The sequence below is a fragment of the Phyllobates terribilis genome, unplaced genomic scaffold, assembly GCF_046119375.1.
Source record: "Phyllobates terribilis strain yellow unplaced genomic scaffold, ASM4611937v1 Scaffold_5__5_contigs__length_657084704, whole genome shotgun sequence".
Taxonomy (NCBI): Eukaryota; Metazoa; Chordata; class Amphibia; order Anura; family Dendrobatidae; genus Phyllobates; species Phyllobates terribilis.
The window spans coordinates 452,699,683-452,725,065 of NW_027362765.1; positions in this window are offsets into that span (position 1 = coordinate 452,699,683).

Sequence of the window (25,383 nt, forward strand, 5' to 3'; positions counted from 1 at the left end):
GCCAGGAAAAATCCTTTTTTTTTCATCTGAATCCTCCTTTTTTTTATCTCCTTCACACTGTACAAATACCCGTCTTATTAACCTTTTGGTGTGTCCCCCCCCCCCCCCAAAAAAAAAGCGTGTCTCTGATTTTTCAGACACAAATATAACTGTTGAAAATAGTCTGGTGTAGGCTAGAGAAACAGAAGTGTTGTTTTGCACTTCCACGGTTCAAACCTCTGTATTATCCATTTTGGGCCATTTGTATCTAAAAAAAAAAAACAGTTTGAGTGTGTCGCTCACTGTTCAGCCGCAAATATCTCTATTTAAAAAAGTGTGGTATACCCCAGTAAACAATAACTGTGGTTTTGCCATCCCATGGTAAAAAATCTCTATTATTCAGGTTTTGGTAGTTTTTTCCGTAAAGAAAAACAGTAGTGTCTCCTGACTGTTGTGACACAAAAATATATCTGTTGAAAATAGTCTTGTGTAGGCCCGACATCCCAGTGTGGTTTCGCAGTTCCACCGGTCAAATCGCTGTACTATCCAGTTTTGGGCCTTTGGTATCTAAAAAAAAAGCAGTTTGAGTGTGTCGCTCACTGTTCAGCCCCAAATATCTCTATTTAAAAAAGTGTGGTATACCCCAGTAAAAAATAACTGTGGTTTTGCCATCCCACTGTAAAAAATCTCTATTATTCAGGTTTTGGTAGTTTTTTCCGTAAAGAAAAACAGTAGTGTCTCCTGACTGTTGTGACACAAAAATATATCTGTTGAAAATAGTCTTGTGTAGGCCCGACATCCCAGTGTGGTTTCGCAGTTCCACGGGTCAAATCGCTGTACTATCCAGATTTGGGCCTTTGGTATCTAAAAAAAAAGCAGTTTGAGTGTGTCGCTCACTGTTCAGCCGCAAATATCTCTATCTAAAAAAGTGTGGTATACCCCAGTAAACAATAACTGTGGTTTTCCTCTTCCACGGTTCTAATCTACTCTTTATTACTCTTTTTCCATTGATAGTGCAAGTGTAAGCTATTTTACTTCATTTACAATGGGCAAGGCGCGTGGCAAGGGACGTGGAAGTGGACGTTCTGGTGATGGTTCGTGCAGAGGACGGGGCCGTGGCCAAGGTGAAAATGTGCCACAACCAACAGCCACATCTTCTCGCTCCCACTTCTTGACCGAATTACTAGGGAAGCACAGAACAACACCAGTATTGAGAACTGATCAGTGTGAACAGGTTATTAATTGGATAGCAGATAATACTTCCAGTTACCTGGGCACCACCACCTCTGGTCTGTCTTCCACACGGTCAACTCTTAGTAGCCGTGAGTCTCGACCGCATACTCCTCCTCACCCTGATGCTCCTTCCTCCCACCATGCCGAGTGTCGTCAGACAGCAAGTGATCCCATACTTGGACACTCTGAAGAGCTGTTCACTGGTCCATTTCCATATTTGGGCCCCTCGCCTGATACGCTTGAAGTGGTGGAAGAGGAGATCCCATGTTGCGATGCCCAAATATTTGAACAGCCACGGCCACAGGAAGTCGACGTTGGCAATCTGTCACAAGAGGTGGACGATGACGAGACACAATTGCCAGGAAGTGAGGAGGAGGATCGTGGTGCGCAAGTGGAAGAGGAGGAGGTGGTGGATGATCTAGTAACTGACCCAACGTGGAAGGAGGACATGCAGAGTGAGGCCAGCAGCACACAGGGGGAGGGAGGCAGAGTACCCCAACAGGCAGGAAGAAGCAGTGTGGTGGCCGCAGACAGAAGGCAGGCAACCGTTCCCCGTAACACCAACACGAGGGATGTTGCCAGTACAAGCGGTAGGTCTTCCAGAGTCTGGAATTTTTTTAAAGACTCTGCTGATAACCCCAAAAAGGCCATATGTTCCACCTGCCATGCCAGCATCAGCAGGGGTGACAAAACTACCAGCCTGACCACCACCAGCATGATCAGGCACATGGCAGCAAAGCACCCGACTTTGTGGGGCGAAACCCAGGGTCCACGACCAGTGTCAGCGGGTGTCACCACTGCTTCTTCCACTGTTGTGCGTGCAATAGAACCCCCTGTTGTGTGTGCAAGGCAATCCCCTGTCCATACTGCATGTAAAGATGCCCCCTCCTCTCAGTCTTCACTTGTTATGGCAGTTTCTCAAGAAACAGCATCAACGTCCACGTCCACGTCCCACCGCAGCGTTCAATTGTCCATATCCCAGACCGTTGAACGAAAGCGGAAATTCGCAGCTAACGCCCCACAGGCCACAGTCCTAAATTCGCACATTTCACGACTGCTTGCATTGGAAATGCTGCCTTTTAGGCTGGTGGAGACGGAATCCTTCCGCAATCTTATGGCGGTGGCCGTCCCTCGGTACTCGGTCCCCAGCCGACACTATTTTGCCCGGTGTGCCATCCCCGCACTACACAAGCACGTGTCCCAAAGCATCTGCCGTGCCCTCAACAACGCAGTTACTGGGAGAGTCCACCTGACAACGGACACGTGGACAAGTGCTTGTGGCCAGGGACGGTACATCTCTCTGACGGCACACTGGGTAAACATAGTGGAAGCCGGAACCCAGTTGGACCTTGGGACGGAACACATCCTTCCCACACAGGATTGCGGGCCCTATGTCAGTCAGAGTTGCCCCCACAGTGTACAGTTCCTGCGCATCCTCCTCCTCCTCCTCCTCCTCATGTTCAGCCTCCATCTCAGATATCACCACATCAGTTACAAGCTGGAAGCACTGCAGTACTGCCTCCGCCAAGCGGCAACAGGCTGTGCTGAAACTCATAAGCTTAGGTGATAAACCTCACACTGCTTGTGAGTTGTGGACAGCTGTGAAAGAGCAGGCAGATCTGTGGCTGAGACCGCTGAACCTACATCCCGGCATGGTCGTGTGTGACAATGGCCGTAACCTGGTGGCGGCTCTGAGGCGAGGTGAGATCACACACGTACCATGCCTGGCTCATGTGCTTAACCTCGTGGTTCAGCGGTTTCTTAAATCGTACCCCGAGTTGTCAGATCTACTCGTGAAAGTACGCCGCCTGTCATCTCATTTTCGCAAGTCGGCTACAGCTTCCGCCGCCCTTGCTGTGTTGCAGCAGCTTTCGCAGCTTCCGGCACACCGACTGGTGTGTGATGTCCCCACACGTTGGAACTCTACCCTCCACATGTTGCAAAGGATTTGTGAGCAGAAGAGAGCAGTTGTGGAGTACCAGCTGCAACAAGGCCATCGATATTCAGGTCAGACTCCACACATTAGACCTCAGGAGTAGAGCTGGATGTCTGACATATGTACCATCCTGACAAACTTTGAGGAGGCCACCAAGATGGTGAGTGGCGATGACGCCATCATTAGTGTCAGCATCCCACTTGTCTGTCTTTTGCAACGCTCTCTGCAGAGAATTAAAGAGGAGGCATTGCAGCCAGAGTATGATGAGATGGATCAAGAAGCCGTAGAGGGCGATTACACACAGCCCAGCCTCATCTCATCCCAACGTGCATTGGGGGACAATGAGGGAGAGGAGGAGGAGGAAGAACAGGTGCTGCTATCATGCGTTGTAGACGGTAGTACCTGTACAAGTGTCATACCGTCGGTTCAGCGTGGGTGGCCTGAGGACAAGGGGGAGGAGGAAGAGGAGGAGGAGGAGGAGAGCATGGTCAGTCGTCATCTTGGTGAGGACACGGAAATCTTGCCCGTTACCAGTCTGGCACGCATGGCTGACTTTATGTTACGCTGCCTTAACCATGACCCTCGCGTTGTCAAAATGTTGGGTGACAGTCATTACTGGTTGGTGACACTTGTAGACCCCCGCTACAAGGAGAACTTTCACTCTCTTATTCCTGAGGTGGAGAGGTCTACAAAAATGGGGCAATACCAGAAGGCCCTTGCTGCAGAACTCTTAAAAAAATTCCCATCTGAACACGCTAGCAGCAGAGGTCACAGTTCGTTGCCCAATCAAGGCGTACAGGTGAGAGAGATGCAACTCCAATCCAGCAGAGGCAGGGGAACACTGTCAACGTTCTGGGACAGTTTTCTGACACCCGCCCAGCTTACAGGCCCTGAGGCGCGGGGTACTCTCACAAGGAGTGGAAAGTTTCAAAAGATGGTGAGGGAGTACCTTGCCGATCGTACCAGCGTCCTCCGTGATTCCTCTGTGCCTTTTAATTATTGGTTATCCAAGCTGGACACTTGGAATGAACTCGCTCTGTACGCCGTGGAGGTCCTGCCCTGCCCTGCCGCTAGCGTGTTATCGGAGCGTGTTTTTAGTGCCGCTGGGGGAATTATAACTGAAAAGCGCACTCGCCTGTCAACTGACAATGCTGACAAGCTGACCCTTATCAAAATGAACAAGGGCTGTATTGGGCCAGACTTCTCATCACCACCAAATGACAGCAGAGTAACATAAAGTCAAATCCACTGTGTTATTTCGGGAGGTGTATTCACATGCACCGCTTCACACCCACACATGGGTATACGTTTCCTCGTTTCGGCTGTTTAATCTTCTTCTCCTTATCCTCAGCCTCCACCACCACTATACCACCAGGGTGCCAGCATTGTAAGTTCCTCCGTCCTTATTTTTGCAAGGCATAAGCAAATACTATGGGACACCCACTCCCCAATAATGGGACTTATGTTTGTAATATGCTGTACTGCATGGCTCTTGTAAGGGGCATTGCAAGTTGCTCCGTCCTAATTTTTGGCAGCTTTTGCTGGGAAAGCATAAGCAAATACTATGGGACACCCACTCCCCAATAATGGGACTTATGTTTGTAATATGCTGTACTGCATGGCTCTTGTAAGGGGCATTGCAAGTTGCTACGTCCTAATTTTTGGCAGCTTTTGCTGGGAAAGCATAAGCAAATACTATGGGACACCCACTCCCCAATAATGGGACTTATGTTTGTAATATGCTGTACTGCATGGCTCTTGTAAGGGGCATTGCAAGTTGCTCCGTCCTAATTTTTGGCAGCTTTTGCTGGGAAAGCATAAGCAAATACTATGGGACACCCACTCCCCAATAATGGGACTTATGTTTGTAATATGCTGTACTGCATGGCTCTTGTAAGGGACATTGCAAGTTGCTCCATCCTAATTTTTGGCAGCTTTTGCTGGGAAAGCATAAGCAAATACTATGGGACACCCACTCCCCAATAATGGGACTTATGTTTGTAATATGCTGTACTGCATGGCTCTTGTAAGGGTCATTGCAAGTAGCTCCGTCCTAATTTTTGGCAGATTTTGCTGGGAAAGCATAAGCAAATACTATGGGACACCCACTCCCCAATAATGGGATTTATGTTTGTAATATGCTGTACTGCATGTGACGCGCCCCCTGGGCCGTGTGTACACGTGTGTGGGATACCCGGTGCAGGGTCTCTGGGGTCTGTAGTCTTCGTGGCGGTGACCCGGTCAGGCTGGTCAAACCAGTGGCAGTCTTTCTTAGGTTTTGAGGTTAATTGTCCGACTGCGCCACCCGTGGATTGCGGTCAGGGAGTACCACCGCTGCGAGGCAGACCGCTGAGGCTGGTGTTGTGTGCGCAGCATAGAATGGGATAACTCCCCTCGGGAGGAGTATAGCCTCAGGGCAGTGAGTGTGGATGATGGGGGTAATGGTGCACGAGCGCAGCAGGAATGACTCAGAGTCTTTGCAGTGCAGTTCAGGGTCTTTACTGATGATTATAAGGTAGACCCTCCCGGGAGTACTGGATAGCATAAGAGGCCTGGTCAGTCTGTGTGCAAGCAGGAGTTCCCCTGGCCAGGTGCTGCTATCATGCGTTGTAGACGGTAGTACCTGTACAAGTGTCATACCGTCGGTTCAGCGTGGGTGGCCTGAGGACAGGGGGGAGGAGGAAGAGGAGGAGGAGGAGGAGAGCATGGTCAGTCGTCATCTTGGTGAGGACACGGAAATCTTGCCCGTTACCAGTCTGGCACGCATGGCTGACTTTATGTTACGCTGCCTTAACCATGACCCTCGCGTTGTCAAAATGTTGGGTGACAGTCATTACTGGTTGGTGACACTTGTAGACCCCCGCTACAAGGAGAACTTTCACTCTCTTATTCCTGAGGTGGAGAGGTCTACAAAAATGGGGCAATACCAGAAGGCCCTTGCTGCAGAACTCTTAAAAAAATTCCCATCTGAACACGCTAGCAGCAGAGGTCACAGTTCGTTGCCCAACCAAGGCGTACAGGTGAGAGAGATGCAACTCCAATCCAGCAGAGGCAGGGGAACACTGTCAACGTTCTGGGACAGTTTTCTGACACCCGCCCAGCTTACAGGCCCTGAGGCGCGGGGTACTCTCACAAGGAGTGGAAAGTTTCAAAAGATGGTGAGGGAGTACCTTGCCGATCGTACCAGCGTCCTCCGTGATTCCTCTGTGCCTTTTAATTATTGGTTATCCAAGCTGGACACTTGGAATGAACTCGCTCTGTACGCCGTGGAGGTCCTGCCCTGCCCTGCCGCTAGCGTGTTATCGGAGCGTGTTTTTAGTGCCGCTGGGGGAATTATAACTGAAAAGCGCACTCGCCTGTCAACTGACAATGCTGACAAGCTGACCCTTATCAAAATGAACAAGGGCTGTATTGGGCCAGACTTCTCATCACCACCAAATGACAGCAGAGTAACATAAAGTCAAATCCACTGTGTTATTTCGGGAGGTGTATTCACATGCACCGCTTCACACCCACACATGGGTATACGTTTCCTCGTTTCGGCTGTTTAATCTTCTTCTCCTTATCCTCAGCCTCCACCACCACTATACCACCAGGGTGCCAGCATTGTAAGTTCCTCCGTCCTTATTTTTGCAAGGCATAAGCAAATACTATGGGACACCCACTCCCCAATAATGGGACTTATGTTTGTAATATGCTGTACTGCATGGCTCTTGTAAGGGGCATTGCAAGTTGCTCCGTCCTAATTTTTGGCAGCTTTTGCTGGGAAAGCATAAGCAAATACTATGGGACACCCAATAATGGCTCTTGTAAGGGTCATTGCAAGTAGCTCCGTCCTAATTTTTGGCAGATTTTGCTGGGAAAGCATAAGCAAATACTATGGGACACCCACTCCCCAATAATGGGACTTATGTTTGTAATATGCTGTACTGCATGGCTCTTGTAAGGGGCATTGCAAGTTGCTCCGTCCTAATTTTTGGCAGCTTTTGCTTGGAAAGCATAAGCAAATACCATGGGACACCCACTCCCCAATAATGGGACTTATGTTTGTAATATGCTGTACTGCATGGCTCTTGTAAGGGGCATTGCAAGTTGCTCCGTCCTAATTTTTGGCAGCTTTTGCTTGGAAAGCATAAGCAAATACCATGGGACACCCACTCCCCAATAATGGGATTTATGTTTGTAATATGCTGTACTGCATGTGACGCGCCCCCTGGGCCGTGTGTACACGTGTGTGGGATACCCGGTGCAGGGTCTCTGGGGTCTGTAGTCTTCGTGGCGGTGACCCGGTCAGGCTGGTCAAACCAGTGGCAGTCTTTCTTAGGTTTTGAGGTTAATTGTCCGACTGCGCCACCCGTGGATTGCGGTCAGGGAGTACCACCGCTGCGAGGCAGACCGCTGAGGCTGGTGTTGTGTGCGCAGCATAGAATGGGATAACTCCCCTCGGGAGGAGTATAGCCTCAGGGCAGTGAGTGTGGATGATGGGGGTAATGGTGCACGAGCGCAGCAGGAATGACTCAGAGTCTTTGCAGTGCAGTTCAGGGTCTTTACTGATGATTATAAGGTAGACCCTCCCGGGAGTACTGGATAGCATAAGAGGCCTGGTCAGTCTGTGTGCAAGCAGGAGTTCCCCTGGCCAGGTGGAGTTGTAGGCCTCCCCGTCTGTCTGCACTCTTCCTGGCTACCTTGCTGTAAGCGGGTAGAAGTAGCCCACGTCCCTCAGTGTACCGTGTAGTGCTCACCCGTAAGGCTGGTGACTTGGGGCCTTCTGTTAGCCTCCGCTCCACGACGGCGGTGCTGGTCCCTTGCTTGTGACTGAGCCTCCGGGCTTCTATGGCCAGAGGACCTGAAATCCCCTGCCGGCTGGTTTCTGCTGCTGGATATATAAGTCCTCACAGCTTCGGACTCCTGTGTCCGGTTCCTATTGTCTTCTGCCAGGGCGAGCTCTGCTCAGCTTCCAGCCCCTGGTCTTTAGCTCCTAGCTCCTACAGAGCTCCTTGCTGTTACTTTCCCTTGCTCTCACTCTGACTCTGACTGTTCTCTGACTCACTCAACCCCGCCCCAGATCCAGTTTATAAGGGCAGAATTCTCCCCTCCCAGGATTGGGGCAGGAGGATGTTGCATGTTTAAGGGATCCTGACCAGGAAACCTCCCACTTGCTCTCCGACATAATATCTCTATTACTGTGGTGACCAGACCCCTGGGGTGCCACACATGGCTCTTGTAAGGGGCATTGCAGTTCCTCATAATTTTTGGAAAGCCTTCCATTCACTGCTTAGGCCAACAGTGCATGGGAGACCCAGTTGCTATAAATGGAAAAAAAGGTTTAGTTAACGCCCTCTGACCTCCATGTCATTTCCAAGGGGCATTGGAGTGGCTCGAAATTTTTGGCAGGCATTGCACTCACTGTATGCCCTATAACTGTGTAGCCGAACAGCTCCTTTTGTTACAGAAACATATCCTACAAGACATATCTGGTTGACTGGCCTGATATTGATGTGAATGGTCCCTGTTCCTCCTGCTCTTTCTCCTTTGCCACTACCTCATCCATCATTTATCACCTGAAGCTTTGCTTTAACGGGAGTCATAGAACTTGGATAGTAGCAGGAAAACATCCAGCAATCCTCGGAGGAGGTAGGATATGCGCCAAAACAATGACCACCTCAGGCCTAGCCGCTACTACATACATGCGCTTGCATTACAACAAAACAAAGCAGATGCTAACTTCTATCATCCTCATCATGCTCCTCACCTTGGAACTCTCAACTCCCCTGATGGAGAAGCCAGGGCCCACCGGAGGAGTCTGATAGTCCGGTGGGCTCGGCCAATGCTGCCCTAAAGCAGGCCAGGCTAAGAAAAGTGTGGGAAAGGTTACCGGGACAAATAGGGGTGGCTGGGGACCGAGTATGGACACCCGGCCACCCCCTGGAGGCTGGGGAGCAAGTGGGGACACCCGGCCACCAGGCGGCTGGGGACTAAGTATGGATACCTCGCTGCCGAAGCAGCCATGAGGTAGTGGCCAGCTTCGGCCTCCTCCAAACTAAAAGGCCCCATTTCAAATGCAAGCTAGCAGTATGGAATTGCAGTCTGGGGGTGGGTGTGGGGCAGGCTGCACACTTACACTTGCATTATAAGAAAACATAGCAGATGCTAACTTCTGTCATCATCATCATGCTCCTCACCTTGGCACTCTCAATTCCACTGGAAGTCAGGGCCCACCGGAGGAGTCTGGTTCTCTGGTGGGCTCGTCCAATGCTGCCTAAAGCAGGCCGGGCTAAGAAAAGTGTGTGGGGGGATGTTCCAAGGAGAAATAGGGGCGGCTGGGGACCGTTTATGGACACCCGGCTGCCCCCAGGCGGCTGGGGACCGTGTGTGGACACCCGGCCGCGGGGCGGCTGGGGACCGAGTATGGACACCCGGCCGCCGGGCGGCTGGGGACTGAGTATGGATTCCAGGCCGCCAACACAGCCATGACGTGGTGGCCAGATTCCGCCTCCACATGCCTAAAAGGCCCAATTTTAAGTTCAAGCAAGCAAGCAGTATGGTATTGCAGCCTGGGGGTGGGTGGGTGGCAGGCTGCATACTTGAGCTTGTATTGCAAGGAATGGGGGAGGTACAATTGAACACTGCCCTGGGACTAGAACTTGCATGGGGATAGTTGCAAGTCTGCATCTTCTGATGTGGTAAGGATCACTTATGATGGGCACACTTTTAGACAGTGACCTGGGAGTCAGAGATGGTTCCAGGGGTCTTCTCCATGTTGTTCCCTTCTCTCTTCAGCACTTTATGCATGTGTCACACAGCACATGGCCAGATAAGGTTGTAAAATGTTAAAATGACATTTCACGGTGAATGCATTTGTCATAGTTGAAAGCAATACAAAAGTGCAAAAACGCATAAAAAATGCTACTTGTGAACATAGCCGAAGGTGTGGAGGAGTATTTTTGTTTTTGGTCATTTATTTTAACTTATACACAAGTCTTTACCCTGGAAAGGATGCTCCTTAACATATTTCACAGGAAAAAAGTTTCACTTTCGTTTTTGAACGTTTTATTGTGAGCCTGTAAAAGTGGCTTAATACCCCTGACCACGTTGTTGACAGCAGTGACCTGGGGGTCAGAAATGCTTCCTGGGGCGATCCTCATGCTGTCCCTATGTCATTTGAGCACTGTCACTATCGTTTTGGGCACTTGTTAGGCTTTTAAAAGACTGCCGGGGCTGCCACCGCAAAAATGCTCGAGTCTCCCATAGACTAACATTGGGCTCGTTGCTCGGATCGAGCACCCGAGTATCACGGCGAGCTCGGCGCGAGCTTCAAGCACCCGAGCATTTTAGTGCTCGCTCAACACTACTTAGCACTTGTTGGCCCTTTTGCCTTCACTCTGCGGTCCAGCTCACCCCAAACCATCTCGATTGGGTTCAGGTCTGGTGACTATGGAGGCCAGGCCATCTGGCGTAGCACCCCATCACTCTCCTTCTTGGTCAAAGAGCCCTTACACAGCCTGGAGGTGTGTTTGGGGTCATTGTCCTGTTGAAAAATAAATGATGGTCCAACTAAACGCAAACCGGATGGAATAGCATTCAACTGCAGGATGCTGTGGTAGCCATGCTGGTTCAGTATGCCTTCAATTTTGAATAAATCCCTAACAGTGTCACCAGCAAAGCACCCCCACACCATCACACCTCCTCCTCCATGCTTCACGGTGGGAACCAGGCATGTACAGTCCATCCGTTCACCTTTTCTGCCTTGCATAAAGACACGGTGGTTGGAACCAAAGATCTAAAATTTGGACTCATCAGACCAAAGCATAGATTTCCACTGGTCTAATGTCCATTCCTTGTGTTCTTTAGCCCAAACAAGTCTCTTCTGCTTGTTGCCTGTCCATAGCAGTGGTTTCCTAGCACCTATTTTACCATGAAGGCCTGCTGCACAAAGTCTCCTCTTAACAGTTGTTGAAGAGATGTGTCTGCTGCTAGAACTCTGTGTGGCATTGACCTGGTCTCTAATCTGAGCTGCTGTTAACCTGCGATTTCTGAGGCTGGTGACTCGGATAAACTTATCCTCAGAAGCAGAGGTGACTCTTGGTCTTCATTTCCTGGGGCGGTCCTCATGTGAGCCAGTTTCTTTGTAGCGCTTGATGGTTTTTGCAACTGCACTTGGGGACACTTTCAAAGTTTTCCCAATTTTTTGCACTGACTGACCTTCATTTCTTAAAGTAATGTTGGCCACTCGTTTCTCTTTACTTAGAATTTGTATTATGGCAAGAAAAAAGCAGCTAACAGTCTATTCAGTAGGACTATGAGCTGTGTATCCACCAGACTTCTGCACAACACAACTGATGGTCCCAACCCCATTTATAAGGCAAGAAATCCCACTTATTAAACTGACAGGTGATCTTAGACTTGCTGGCAGTGTCTCGACTATGGAAACCCATTTAATACACAGTTCTTGTACTGTTGCACTAGAGGCAGTGGCAAAGTTGTCATCCTCTGACAGTGCCATGTTTTAGGTCACTGAGCTTTCTAGTACAAGCCACACTAATAGCAGTGTTTGTCTATGAAGATTGCATGTGTTTCCCACCTGTCCCAGCTCCAGCGCTGGCTTACCCACTTGTTTCCTGCTATGGCTGGCTCCTTCTGTTCCTCTGTGCATTGGGTCAGTATATTAACCACATACCTCTGAATTCATGCTCCCCAACTTTATAGGTCGGCTAAGGCGGCAGCACACGCCTGTCCATTTAGATAATTGGCTTGCTAGCCAATACTTTGTTTAATTTTTTTCTTTGATCCCCTTGCTGGTACTCCAATACTAGTGAATAATCTGACAACACCATCTCTGCTACATCACTGGGCTCTGCTACAACAATCCACTCGGCTGTAATACTGGGCATTCTTCCTTTAATACAGTGACATACCCAGCTCTGCTATGCCGCTTGACTTAGCTACAATACTCCACTCTGTCACATCGCTGGGCTCTGTTACATTGTTAGTTAAGTCACCAAACCTACATAACTCTGCTACATTGCTGATCTCTGCTATATAACTAGAGTAAGTGTGCAGATGCACATCAATGGGCTCTCCTCTCTTGTGGTCTACTATCCTACCATCCAGCCATTACAGCCTCCACGGCCAGCACCCGTTCATCTTACTGCACCCCATCATCTGTCCGCGCAGCACTAGAACCGCACATCTGGACTGAGGGTCTTTAGAATCCACTTAACCATGTGGACATAGCAGCATGGCTGAGTGGATGATGTTATGCATCAGTTTGCAATAGGTCTGGCTAAAAACACCTAACTCAGTAATATATCAGCATATTCTAGATAATGGAAAGTTCAGTTCTTTACATTGACATTTGGGTTTTCAGAAACATTACCCCTTTAACAATTTTAATTTCCATGTATTTGATAGGAAAATATTTAACAATCCTCCCTGGAAAAAAAACAATGAGAAATAAGCATTTCTAAAAAAAAAAAAAGTGGGTAAAGAATATATAATCCACATGAATAGTAATTCCAGAAGTCAGCGAAACAAAAGGATTTACTCAATCGATCGTGACCTTTCGCCTACTCCCTGGTGCCCAAGTCATTACAATTCCAGAAAACATCATTATCCAACAATCAACCTAAGAGCAATAATAGATGAGTTTACTGTAGACATGACATTAGCAAACATGGTGCACGTGTGACGGTCACGGAATAGTCAGGAGCGAACGTCAGATCGATGGGCATAAAGATACAGCAAGAAAGAAAACATCAATGGTTTGGACACCTCAGGGGTTATCTAAGGAAAAGCTTTAGTCTCTGACATTCCAATCTTTACAGAGAATCTTGAAATGTTGTGAATAATGAGCATTGATTGCCGCCCTTTTCCCTTCACATCTCCCTCAAGGGCAAAAAAAAGTATTTTCTCTCCTGATTGATCTATAAATAAATCCCAGTTTTCGTCACGGCCGGGAGGAATGAGACGTTGTTTTAGAATCGTATTTTAAATAAAGTAATTACCAACGAATGAGTGACACGTTCTCTCCATTTATTTTATTTTTTTTTTTATTTGAAATTTAGCTAGTTAAAAGAAAAAAAAAATCATTTTATCCAAACAATTGCAAGGATTCACTAGTTAACACCTCATACACACATCTCTTTCAAAGAAATCCAGGAGCCTCTGCTTTATCCCCATACCGAGCGAAACAGTGATTTTATTTTCTATCAGAATCCAAGAGGACATAAATGGGGGAGATTTACTGAACTCATTTTTAAACAGTACAAATTTATGCACAATAGATTTTTATTATTAATCGTATATAACAATACAAACAATCAAGGTCTTAAAATAAACATATTATATATATTTTCATCTTTTACATTTTAAAAATTGCAAAAAGGAAAATGGGCAGATGCAAAAGTTTGGGCACCCTGCATGGTTAGTACATAGTAGCACCTCCTTTTGAGAGTATCACAGCTTGTAAACGCTTTTTATATAGAGACAAGAGTCTTTCTATTCTTGTTTGAGGGATTTTCATCCATTCTTCCTTGGAAAGAATTGGGCGTGCAGTAATAAGATGCACTGAATTTAGTAAGACTTGCATGCTACTTAATGACATATGCACATCTTACTGGTGGCATACGCCTGACCAGAACAAGAAAAACACTCGCCCAGAAGAAGAGAGGCGAAACGGCTTCAGTGTGGTTGGAGACACAGAGCACAGTATTTTCCCTTGGTAGCATTCGCATGTTAGTACTTTTCTTATATGTCGTGTCTAACCAACATCTTGAGGTTCTATGAGGAGGTAAGTGCAAATCTAGATGTTGGTAATGTGGCTGATGTGATTTATTTGGACTTTTCAAAGGCATTTGATTCTGTACCACATCACAACCTTATACTGAAACTACAGAAGCAAGGATTTGGGGGAACTAAATGTAGATAGGTAAGGAGTTAGCTAAATGATAGGAAACAAAAAGTCCTCATAAATGGTACGTTCTCTAAATGGGATATAGTCAGCAGTGGGGACCGCAGGGATCTGTGCTAGGACCGATTCTTTTTAACCTCTTTATTAATGACCTGGGGGATAGGATTGTGAGTAAAGTATCAGTCTTTGCTGATGACACAAAACTATGTATGATATTAAAATCTGATCTTGACATTACAATATTGCAGAACAATCTGGATAAGATGAATGAATGGGCAAACACTTGGCAGATGAGGTTTAATGTTGATAAATGTAGAGTAATGCACCTAGGACGGAGTAATCTCTGCATATACATTAAATGGGAGTATACTCGGGACTACAGAACAGGAGAAGGACTTGGGTATTCTGGTTACAAGTAAGCTGAGCAGCAGTACTCAATGTCAAGCAGCAGCCGCAAAAGCAAGCAAGATTTTAGGATGTATAAAAAGAGAAACAAAATCCCGCAATCCCAACGTACCATTTCCCCTTTATAAATCACTTGTGAGGCCACATCTAGAATATGGAATCCAGCTTTGGACTCCACATTTTAAAAAGGATATTCAGAAGTTACAGTCAGTACAACTCAGCAACTAGATTATTATAAGGGATGGAAGGCCTCTCATATGATGAGAAGTTGAAAAAGTTAAGCTTGTTTAGCTTAGAAAAATGACGCCTCAGAGGGGATCTCATTTACAGTACAGACCAAAAGTTTGGACACACCTTCTCATTTAAAGATTTTTCTGTATTTTCATGACTTTGAAAATTGTACATTCACACTGAAGGCATAAAAACTATGAATTAACACATGTGGAATTATATACTTAACAAAAAAGTGTGAAACAACTGAAAATATGTCTTATATTCTAAGTTCTTCAAAGTAGCCACCTTTTGCTTTGATGACTGCTTTGCACACTCTTGGCATTCTCTTGATGAGCTTCAAGAAGTAGTCACCGGAAATGATCTTCCAACAGTCTTGAAGGAGTTCCCAGAGATGCTTAGCACTTGTTGGCCCTTTTGCCTTCACTCTGCGGTTCAGCTCACCCTAAACCATCTCCATTGGGTTCAGGTCTGGTGACTGTGGTGGCCAGGTCATCTGGCGTAGCACCCCATCACTCTCCTTCTTGGTCAAATAGCCCTTACACAGCCTGGAGGTGTGTTTGAGGTCATTGTCCTGTTGAAAAATAAATGATGGTCCAACTAAACGCAAACCGGATGGAATAGCATGCCGCTGCAAGATGCTGTGGTAGCCATGCTGGTTCAGTATGCCTTCAATTTTGAATAAATCCCCAACAGTGTCACCAGCAAAGCACCCCCACACCATCACACCTCCTCCTCCATGCTTCACGGTGGGAACCAGGCATGTAGAGTCCATCCATTCACCTTTTCTGCGTCGCACAAAGACACGGTGGTTGGAACCAAAGATCTCAAATTTGGACTCATCAGACCAAAGCACAGATTTCCACTGGTCTAATGTTCATTCCTTGTGTTCTTTAGCCCAAACAAGTGTCTTCTGCTTGTTGCCTGTCCATAGCAGTGGTTTCCTAGCATCTATTTTACCATGAAGGCCTGCTGCACAAAGTTTCCTCTTAACAGTTGTTGTAGAGATGTGTCTGCTGCTAGAACTCTGTGTGGCATTGACCTGATCTCTAATCTGAGCTGCTGTTAACCTGCGATTTCTGAGGCTGGTGACTCGGATAGACTTATCCTCAGAAGCAGAGGTGACTCTTGGTCTTCCTTTCCTGGGGCGGTCCTCATGTCAGCCAGTTTCTTTGTAGCGCTTGATGGTTTTTGCAACTGCACTTGGGGACACATTCAAAGTTTGCCCAATTTTTCAGACTGACTGACCTTCATTTCTTAAAGTAATGATGGCCACTCGTTTTTCTTTACTTAGAATTTGTATTATGGCAAGAAAAAAGCAGCTAACAGTCTATTCAGTAGGACTATCAGCTGTGTATCCACCAGACTTCTGCACAACACAACTTATGGACCCAACCCCATTTATAAGGCAAGAAATCCCACTTATTAAACCTGACAGGGCACACCTGTGAAGTGAAAACCATTTCCGGTGACTACCTTTTGAAGCTCATCAAGAGAATGCCAAGAGTGTGCAAAGCAGTCATCAAAGCAAAAGGTGGCTACTTTGAAGAACCTAGAATATAAGACATATTTTCAGTTGTTTCACACTTTTTTGTTAAGTATATAATTCCACATGTGTTAATTCATAGTTTTGATGCCTTCAGTGTGAATGTACAATTTTCAAAGTCATGAAAATACAGAAAAATCTTTAAATGAGAAGGTGTGTCCAAACTTTTGGTCTGTACTGTACATGTATAAATATATGTGAGATCAGTAGAAAGGAATAGCACATGACTTATTCCTTCCAAAGACCATACTAAGGACCAGGGGGGCACTCATTACAGGTGGAAGAAAGGCGATTCTGACAGCTAAACAGGAAAGGGTTCTTTACAGTCAGAGCAGTCAGGCTGTGGAATGCCGACCGCAAGAGGTAGTGATGGCCGACACTATAACAGCTTTCAAAAAAGGGCTGGACGATTTCCTCAATACACATAACATTGTGGGTTATAATTAAATTAGACAAAATATTACAACTATAGTAGTACATTTAGAACAGGAATAGTAATTACATGACTAGTATCATAAATCGGTTTGATCCAGGGTTCTAGGACTGATCGCCTTTTCTCGGGGTCAAGAAGGAATTTTTCCCTGTGGCGCAAATTGGCTGAATGTGTACTGGGGTTTTTGCCTTCTTCTGGATAAATAGATTTCGGCATAGGGATTTTAGTAATACCATTATTAGAATCACAAGAGAAATACAAAATATAAAACTAATTAAAAAATTATAAACGAGTTCATTTTTAATTGTAATAGTGCAGCAATAATAAAAATGGTAATAATACATTTGTGAGGCCTAGTCCCAGTAAGTTAGTAAGTTAGTGTAGGGAGTACAATTGGGGGAGGAAGGTTGAACTGGATGGACCTAGGTCTTTATTCAACCTATGTTACTATGTTATTATTATACTATCCATCTCTTTGCTACCTAGGGCATCCCAACTATTTTAGATCCATTGATTACCATGTATAGGCATAAATAGCATGTAGGCTGTATCACAGGTGATTATTTTTGTGAGATAAAACATTTCACTTCTTGTTGTTAAGCAATGTTTTACTTAAATAAAGAATCAGCTGTGATCCCCTGCTGTCCTGTCTGTATACTCTTTTGCTTCCTCTCCAGCCCAGGAGATGTGGTATGATCAGACCATGTTCCTGTACGGTCAGACACAGCCATTACACAGTACACAGCAGGGGCACATTTATAAAATTATCTCAGCACAGGAACATTTTATTTAAACACATCCAATAGTGGAAATTATTATTATTCCAAGATATATTGATTAAAATTAACTTTTGTTCTTGAAAAAACCCCTTTAACCCCTTTACCCCTCGAGGGTGGTTTGCATGTTAATGACCAGGCCAACTTATACATTTCTGACCACTGTCACTTTATAAGGTAATACCTCTGGAACGCTTCAACGGATCCTGCTGATTCTGAGACTGTTTTTTCGTGACATATTTTACTTCATGATAGTGGTAAAATTTCTTCGATATCACTTGTGTTTATTTGTGAAAAAATCCGAAATTTGGCGAAAACTTTGAAAATTTTGCAATTATCAAAATTTTAATTTTTATGCCCTTAAATCAGAGAGATATATCTCACAAAATAGTTAACAAATAACATTTCCCACATGTTTACTTTACATCAACACAATTTTGGAACCCCAATTTTTTTTTATTAGGGAGCTATAAGAGTTAAAAGTTGACCAACGATTTCTAATTTTTACAACAAAATTTACAAAACAATTTTTTTAGGGACCACATCACATTTGAAGTGACTTTGAGGGGCCTTTATGGCAGAAAATACCCAAAAGTGACACCATTCTAAAAACTGCATCTCTCAAGGTGCTCAAAACCACATGCAAGAAGTTTATTAACCCTTCAGGTGCTTCACAGGAATTTTTGGAATGGGGAAGAAAAAAAATGAATATTTAACTTTTTTCACAAAAATGTTACTTTAGACCCCAACTTTTTTATTTTTGCAGGGGTAACAGAAAAAAATGGACCCTAAAATTTGTTGTGCAATTTCCCCAGAGCACGCAGATATCCCATACGTGGGGAAAAAACACTGTTTAGGCGCAGGGCAGAGCTCAGAAGGGAAGGAGCGCCATTTGACTTTTTGAATGTAAAATTTGCTTGAATAATTAGCGGATGCCATGTTGGGTTTGGAGAGCCCCTGATGTGCTTAACAGTGGAAACCCCCCATAAATGACACCATTTTGGAAACTAGACCCCTCAAGGAACTTATCTAGATGTGTGGTGAGCACCTTGAACCCCCAGGTGCTTCACAGAAGTTTATAACATGGAGCCTTGAAAATAAAATTTTCATATTTTTCCCACAAAAAATGTTTTTCAGACCCCATTTTTGCATTTTCATAAGGGTAGCAGGAGAAATTGCACCATGGAACTTGTTGTGCAATCTCTCCTGAGTAAATCAATACCCCATATGTTGGGGAAAACCACTGCTTGGGTGCACGGCAGGGCTCGGAAGGGAAGGAGCGCCATTTGACTTTTTGAATGTAAAATTTGCTAGAATAATTAGCGGATGTGCCCCTGATGTGCCTAAACAGTGGAAACCCCCCACAAGTGACACCATTTTGGAAACTAGACCCCTCAGGGAACTTATCTATATGTGTGGTGAGCACCCTTAACCCCCAGGTGCTTCACAGAAGTTTATTACATGGAGCTGTTAAAATAAAAAAAAAATCTAACTTTTTCCACAAAAATGATATTTTAGCCCCAGATTTTTTATTTTCACAAGGGTAAGAGAAGAAAATGGAACCTAAAAACTGTTGTGCAATTTCTCCTGAGTACGCCAATACCCCATATGTGGGGAAAATACACTGTTTGGGCGCACATCAGGGTTCAGAAGGGAAGGAGCACTGTGTGACTTTTTGAGCGCAAAATTGGCTGGAATCAAGAGCGGATGCCATGTCGCTTTTCGGGAGCCCCTGATGTGCCTAAATAGTGGAAACCTCCCACAATTGACTCCATTTTGGAAACTAGACCCCTCAAGGATTTTATCAAAGGGTATAGTGTACGACAGAATTTGATAACATTAGGTCATCATATTGAATAAGTTGTCATTAGTATTGAGCGCAAGTGCTTGCTACTTGAGTTTGCATCGGGTACTCAGGTATGCACCATGTATCACGCGTGCTCGAGTGACAAGTTCAAGTCCCTACCCCACATGTTTCACGGTTGTTAGACACCCCAAAAAACATGCGGGGATCACTTTTGCATGGCAAGCGATCCCAGCAACGTTTTTTTTGGCCGCGAAGCATATAGGGCAGACACTCAAGCATGTCACTTGAACACCCGTGATACTCAGTGCATACCTGAGCACCCTATTCAATCTCAAGTAACGAGCACTTGCGCTCAACACTGGTCGCCATATCGTCATCATTTTTTTCTTTACTTTTGAAAAAATCTCAACCCTAACCCCAACCCTAATACAAACCGAACCCTAACCCTAGCCCAACCCTAAACCCAACCCCAACCCTAACTCCAACCCCAACCCTAATACAACTCTAACCCTAGCGCTTATTGTTTTACGCCGTTCTTCCTGTTGTGTAAGTGATTAGACAACTTTATTCTTCGGTTCGGTGCGATGACAGCGATACCATATTCATATCAGGTTTTTATGACTGACAGGTGTCACACACTAAAAGACGTTTTTTTTTTGCAAAGACTAGTTTTTGCATCGCCATATTTTGAGAGCTATAATTTTTCCATATTTTGGCCGACAGAGTCATGTTATGGCTTGTTTTTTGCAGGACAAGTTGACATTTTTAGTGGTACCATTTTCAGGCATGTGACATTTTTTGATCGCTTTCTATTCCGATATTTGTGAGGAGGAATAAACAAAAACCAGCAATTCCGGAATTGTTTTTTTTTTTATTTCTTTTATGCTGTTCCGCGTGTAGTAAAATTGATAAGGCAATACGTTTACAGCGGTGCTGCATTTATATCTTTTTTTCATGTTTTGGCGCTTTTACACAATAAAAACTATTTTCTAGAAAAAATACTTTTTTTGCATCGCTTTATTCTGAGAGCTATAACTTTTTTATTTTTCAGATGATAGAGCTGTATTGGGGCTTGTTTTTTTGCGGGACGAGATGACGTTTTCAGCGGTACCATTTTTATTTACATTCGTCTTTTTGATTGCGTGTTATTCCATTTTCTGTTTGGCGGTATGATGATAAAGCATTGTTTTTTGCTTCATTTTTTATTTTTATTTTTTACCGTGTTCACTAAAGGGGTTAACTAGTGGGACAGTTTTATAGGTCAGGTCGTTCCGGACGTGGCAATACAAAATATGTTTATTTTTATTGGTTTATTTTTTTTTCATAATAAATAAATATTATGGGTACAATATATTTTTATATTTTGGGGATTATTTTTTTCATTTTTTAAAAAATATTTTTACAATTTTTTTATTCACTTTCCTACCCTTTTTTTTTTACTTTTACACATTGTCCCACTATGGGACTTTCACTTTTTGCAGCCTCATCAGCTGTATAGCATAGAGAGCAGCAGCTCCCTATGCCATGCAGCCTGTCAGCACTGCACACAGAGGAGACATTACTTTGGTCATGTACTGCGCATGACCAAAGTAATTTCCTGCCTCCTGGTAACCCGGATGTTGTCATGACGACATCAGGTCGTCATGACAACATCTGTAAGCTGCCGCAGACAGCGCTGGAGGCCGGAGAGGAGGCGAGTACCGGCGCTTACCTCCCCCCTTGCCCACGCAATGCTGCGATCGACTTAGATCGCAGCATTGCGGGGGTTAATGTGCTGGGAGCGGTGCGGGAGTACGGAACTGGTCCATAAGTCCCAGGGCACAGCTACGTACTATTACTGACCTGGTCGGAATGGGGTTAATTACTGCACAACACCAACAGGACATTGAAGCCACTCGAGTATTCAAGACATCTTAAGGGTTCTTTCTCCATTCCATTTGCAAATCTGAAAACAATTCATCTTTATTGCTATGTGTACGGGCCCCAACTGGTCGCCCTAACTAATCCCTAAGGTGCTCTATAGGGTGATTGGCTGGGCCATTGCAATAGGCAAACATTTTTCTTTGCTAACCAATTTTTGAGTAATAGAATTCTTTGAAGGAGGATGCAGCACTCGGAGCCTCCTGTTTTAGGAACACGACCACTAGTTCTTTTTGTATTTTTTCACGTTGTTAGTGTGTGACTCACGTGCGTCCTCTGTAAGCCCTTACCTTGGGAGATGGGGGACTCTGAGTCGGGTCCTTTGATGTAGAGATGGGGTGCAGCCGTGGCCCGGACCCGACCCGTGCCCAGGGTCGTCACACTAAAACAAAAAGAGATGGTACGGGCTTATCCGGGTTGAGTGGCTGATCTTGACTACGCCACCTGTGGCACCTGGTGAAGGCCACCAGCGCCACTGCAGTCCGCTGAGGCATGGTATTATGGCGGCCGTCGTTGTTACTACTCCCCACAGGCGGAGCAAGGCCTCAGGGCAGAGGGACAGGATGACGGGGGTAGTAGTCTAGGAGGTCTGGTGCTGCGTAGTGCGGTGTAATGCAGAATAAAGAGTCCGGAGGCCATAGGGGTTAACTTCCAGGGTTTTTACTCACATTGTAGAGTACAGCTGCAAGGCTTCTCCCTGCTCCTCGCAGAGTTCTGCGGTCACCAGAGACGAGGGTCCGACAACCTCCGAATAAGTCCAGCGTTCAATCAGGACCCCGCACCAGAGTGTTCCTAGACTGCAGACCGGGTACTTTCCTGTCTGTGTGTGTGTAGATAGGCCGGGTCTCCCTCTGAGCTCCTCTCAGAAAAAGGGTACGGGTGGCAGCTCCGCTCCTTCCGTTACCCGGTGGGATCCTCAGGGCCTACCGGGCTTTCCCGACCAGGACGTAGAGTAGCAAGGTCGGGTATTGGGGGCCGATATCCCTCTTGCAGCCGGACTCCCTCTGAGTGTATCAGGTGGCGAGGACAGGTGGCGTATACCGCTCTGTCTGCATCCTCCCTGGGATCCATTTGCTGTGGAGCTACACTCCTGAGCTCCGGGCCTTCTTGGTCATGGTCCTTGACCAGGTTGAGACATTCATTATCTGCAACCTGCCCCTCGACCCAAGGCTAAGGTACGAGGGCCGTGTCTCCGTCCTCTGCAGGCCCACACAGGATCCACGCTCAGGGAGGGAGATCACAATACAAAGACCCAAACCAAAATGGCTTTTTTTATTAAATATGAAATATAAAGTGTCACTAAAATGTGAGTCCTCCACCCTCACCCACTAAATGGTTCCCCTAGCTCTTGGTTCCCCAGTCTCCCGGTAACCAGGAGGGCAGCACCTAGTGCATTCTAGCCCCCTCTGGTGGGAGAAGTGTGGTGTTGGATGTGAAGGAAGGGTCCTGACCATCGCACTGTTCTTACCTCAGAGGAGGGACACTACACTCCATTAGAGAAGTGCAGCGTCCCTGTGGCGGTCGAACCCTCAGGGGCACCACATTAGTACTAAGACACTTTTGCCTGCTTAAACCTGGGCAATTTGGAATTTACATCTCATGCCCCATTATTGCAAGTACACTCCCCTGATGAGTTCTCCTTAGGGAGAAGGAAACGCATAGGGAGGGATTTTTGTGGGGTAGCAGCACGAGTACCATACTTGGGTACTGCTCTTGTTAGGGTAGGGGTCAACGAAAGGGGCATGACAGGGTAGACAGTCTGACCCGGTGAACCATGAAGAACAAGAGGATCCCCTTGGGATATGACTCCATTGTGATGATGAATGGGTGAGATCCCATACATGTCTTATCTGTACATGCACTATGTCACTTTATGTAATTGATTTATTGATGGGATTTTTAAAAATATAGTCGAAACTGTGCTGGGAGAATCCTTATAATGATCTTTTTTATGATGTTTTTGTGGGTCCTAAGGGGTCTTTTTGGTATTCTAATCATTGTTGCATTTGGGTGTATAGATTAGGTGGTGCTGAGAGAATATAGGTGCACCATTTAACGCCCCCCACCCCCGTCAGAGAGTTGAAGGAGGGCAAAAGAGTTTTACTATTGATGAAATTAAAAGTTATATTTTTTAAGTTTCTTTAATGTTTTGCGACTCACTTTCACCCCATATATTCTTCATTCATTTCGTGTGATATTTGTCCAGCACTTTTATGGACATCAGATACTGACTTTTTCCTAAAAATGTGATCAACTCTGGAGGAAGTTTTCCGTGGTCGTCCACTTCTAGGTTTGTCAGCTGTTCCATAACCTTCTTTTTCTTTCTTTAATATACGTGACACTTAACTCTGAGAACAGTTGAATTGCATATGTGACACCCCAGGGGTCTGGTTGCCACAGTAATAGAGATATTATGTCTGAGAGCAAGTGGGAGGGTTCTCTGGTCAGGAGCCCTAAGCATGCAACACGGCCCACCCAGACCTGGGAGGGGAGGAATCTGCCCTTATAAACTGGGTCTGGGGTGGGATTAAGTCACACAGAGCCTGCAGAACAAGTAGAGCAGTCAGAGCCTGGAGAGGGAAAGTGACAACAGCAGCTCTGTAGGAGCAGAGGCAGAAGGCCAGGGGCTGTGAGCAGAGATATAGCTCGCCCTGGCTGAAGTTACTAAAACCGGACACAGGAGTCCGAGGCTGTGGGGACTGATATATACCCAGCAGCAGAAACCAGCCGGCAGGGGATTCCAGGTCCTCTGGCCATAGAAGCCCGGAGGCTCAGTCACAAAGAAGGGACCAGCGCCGCCATCCAGGAGCGGAGGCTAACAGAAGGCCCCAAGTCACCAGCCATACGGGTGAGCACCACACGGTATACTCAGGGACGTGGGCTACTTGTAACCGCTGACAGCAAGGTAGCCAGGAAGAGTGCAGATAAACGGGGAGGCCTACAACTCCACCTGGCCAGGGGAACTCCTGCTTGCTCGCAGACTGACCAGGCCCCTTATACTAGCCAGTACTCCCGGGAGGGTCTGCCTTGTACCATCAGTAAAGACCCTGAACTGCACCTCACGTCTCTGTGATTCCTTGCCGCACCAGCACCATTAGCACTGGGACCCTCACACCATCACTCCCATCATCTCTCACATTAGCTGCCCTGAGGCAATACTTCTCCCGTGGGGAGTTATCCCATACTCGGCTGCGCAAACAACATCAGCCTCAGCGGTCGGCAGCGCAGCGGCGGTCCCCACTGACCGCAATCCACGGGTGGCGTAGTCGGACATTTGCTATACATTAAGACTGCCACTGGTTTGACCACCCTGGGCACGGACCGGGTCACCGCCACACGGAGACTACAACCCCCAGCATCCTACAACAGGCCCGGTTCCGGGTTCCCCAGCACAGCACAGGCCCAGGGGGCGCGTCAACTTTGGCGTAGTCGGCAGAATTTCGTGCCCGCAACCACCGGGTACTGCGTGCCTGAAAAAGAGACTTTTATACTTACCTGTGGTGAAGTTTCCCGCCGTCCGGAGTCGTTTCCCGCCATCCGGAGCCGATTCCCGCCATCAGACTCCATCTTGGACCGTTTCCCGCCGTCTTCTGCCTTCTTCCCGCCATCCGCAGCTTTTTCCCGCCTTCGGACGCCATCTTCGGGACGCCGCACGGGAAGAAGCGCGCGAGATCCGAAGCTCCGCCCCACGCTCCGCCCCACGCTCTGACGCTGCGCAAGGTCCTGGAAGGGAGGAAGAGCGACGCTGACGTCATCGGAGCGCGACGCCAGGTCTTCAACCCCGACGATCGACTACGGAGCCGCGGCCTACGGAAGAAGAGCATCGCAAGGTAGGCCACGGTCCACTAGGGGGGAGGAGGATGCCGGATACCGAGGGGAGCTCCACTGCCACAGCCACCGCCAGCGCAACCGCTGCAGCAGTCATGCCATTCACCATGCCCTATATCCCGGGGGCAACCTGGCTACCCCAGTACTCAGGGGAGTCACATACTCTAAATGACTTTAGAGAAAGACTGGATAGCCTCTTCCAGGTGTACCCCCTCACAGAAGAGCAAAAAGTGAGCATCCTGGTGGCCCAATTAATCGGGGCAGCCCAAAGGGAGGTAAAGTCCTGGCCACCTGGGAGGAAGAGGACTGTCAGAGAAATACTAGCCCGGCTGAAAGACACATTTGATACCCGCACCTCAGCCGAAATAAAGCTCAGATTT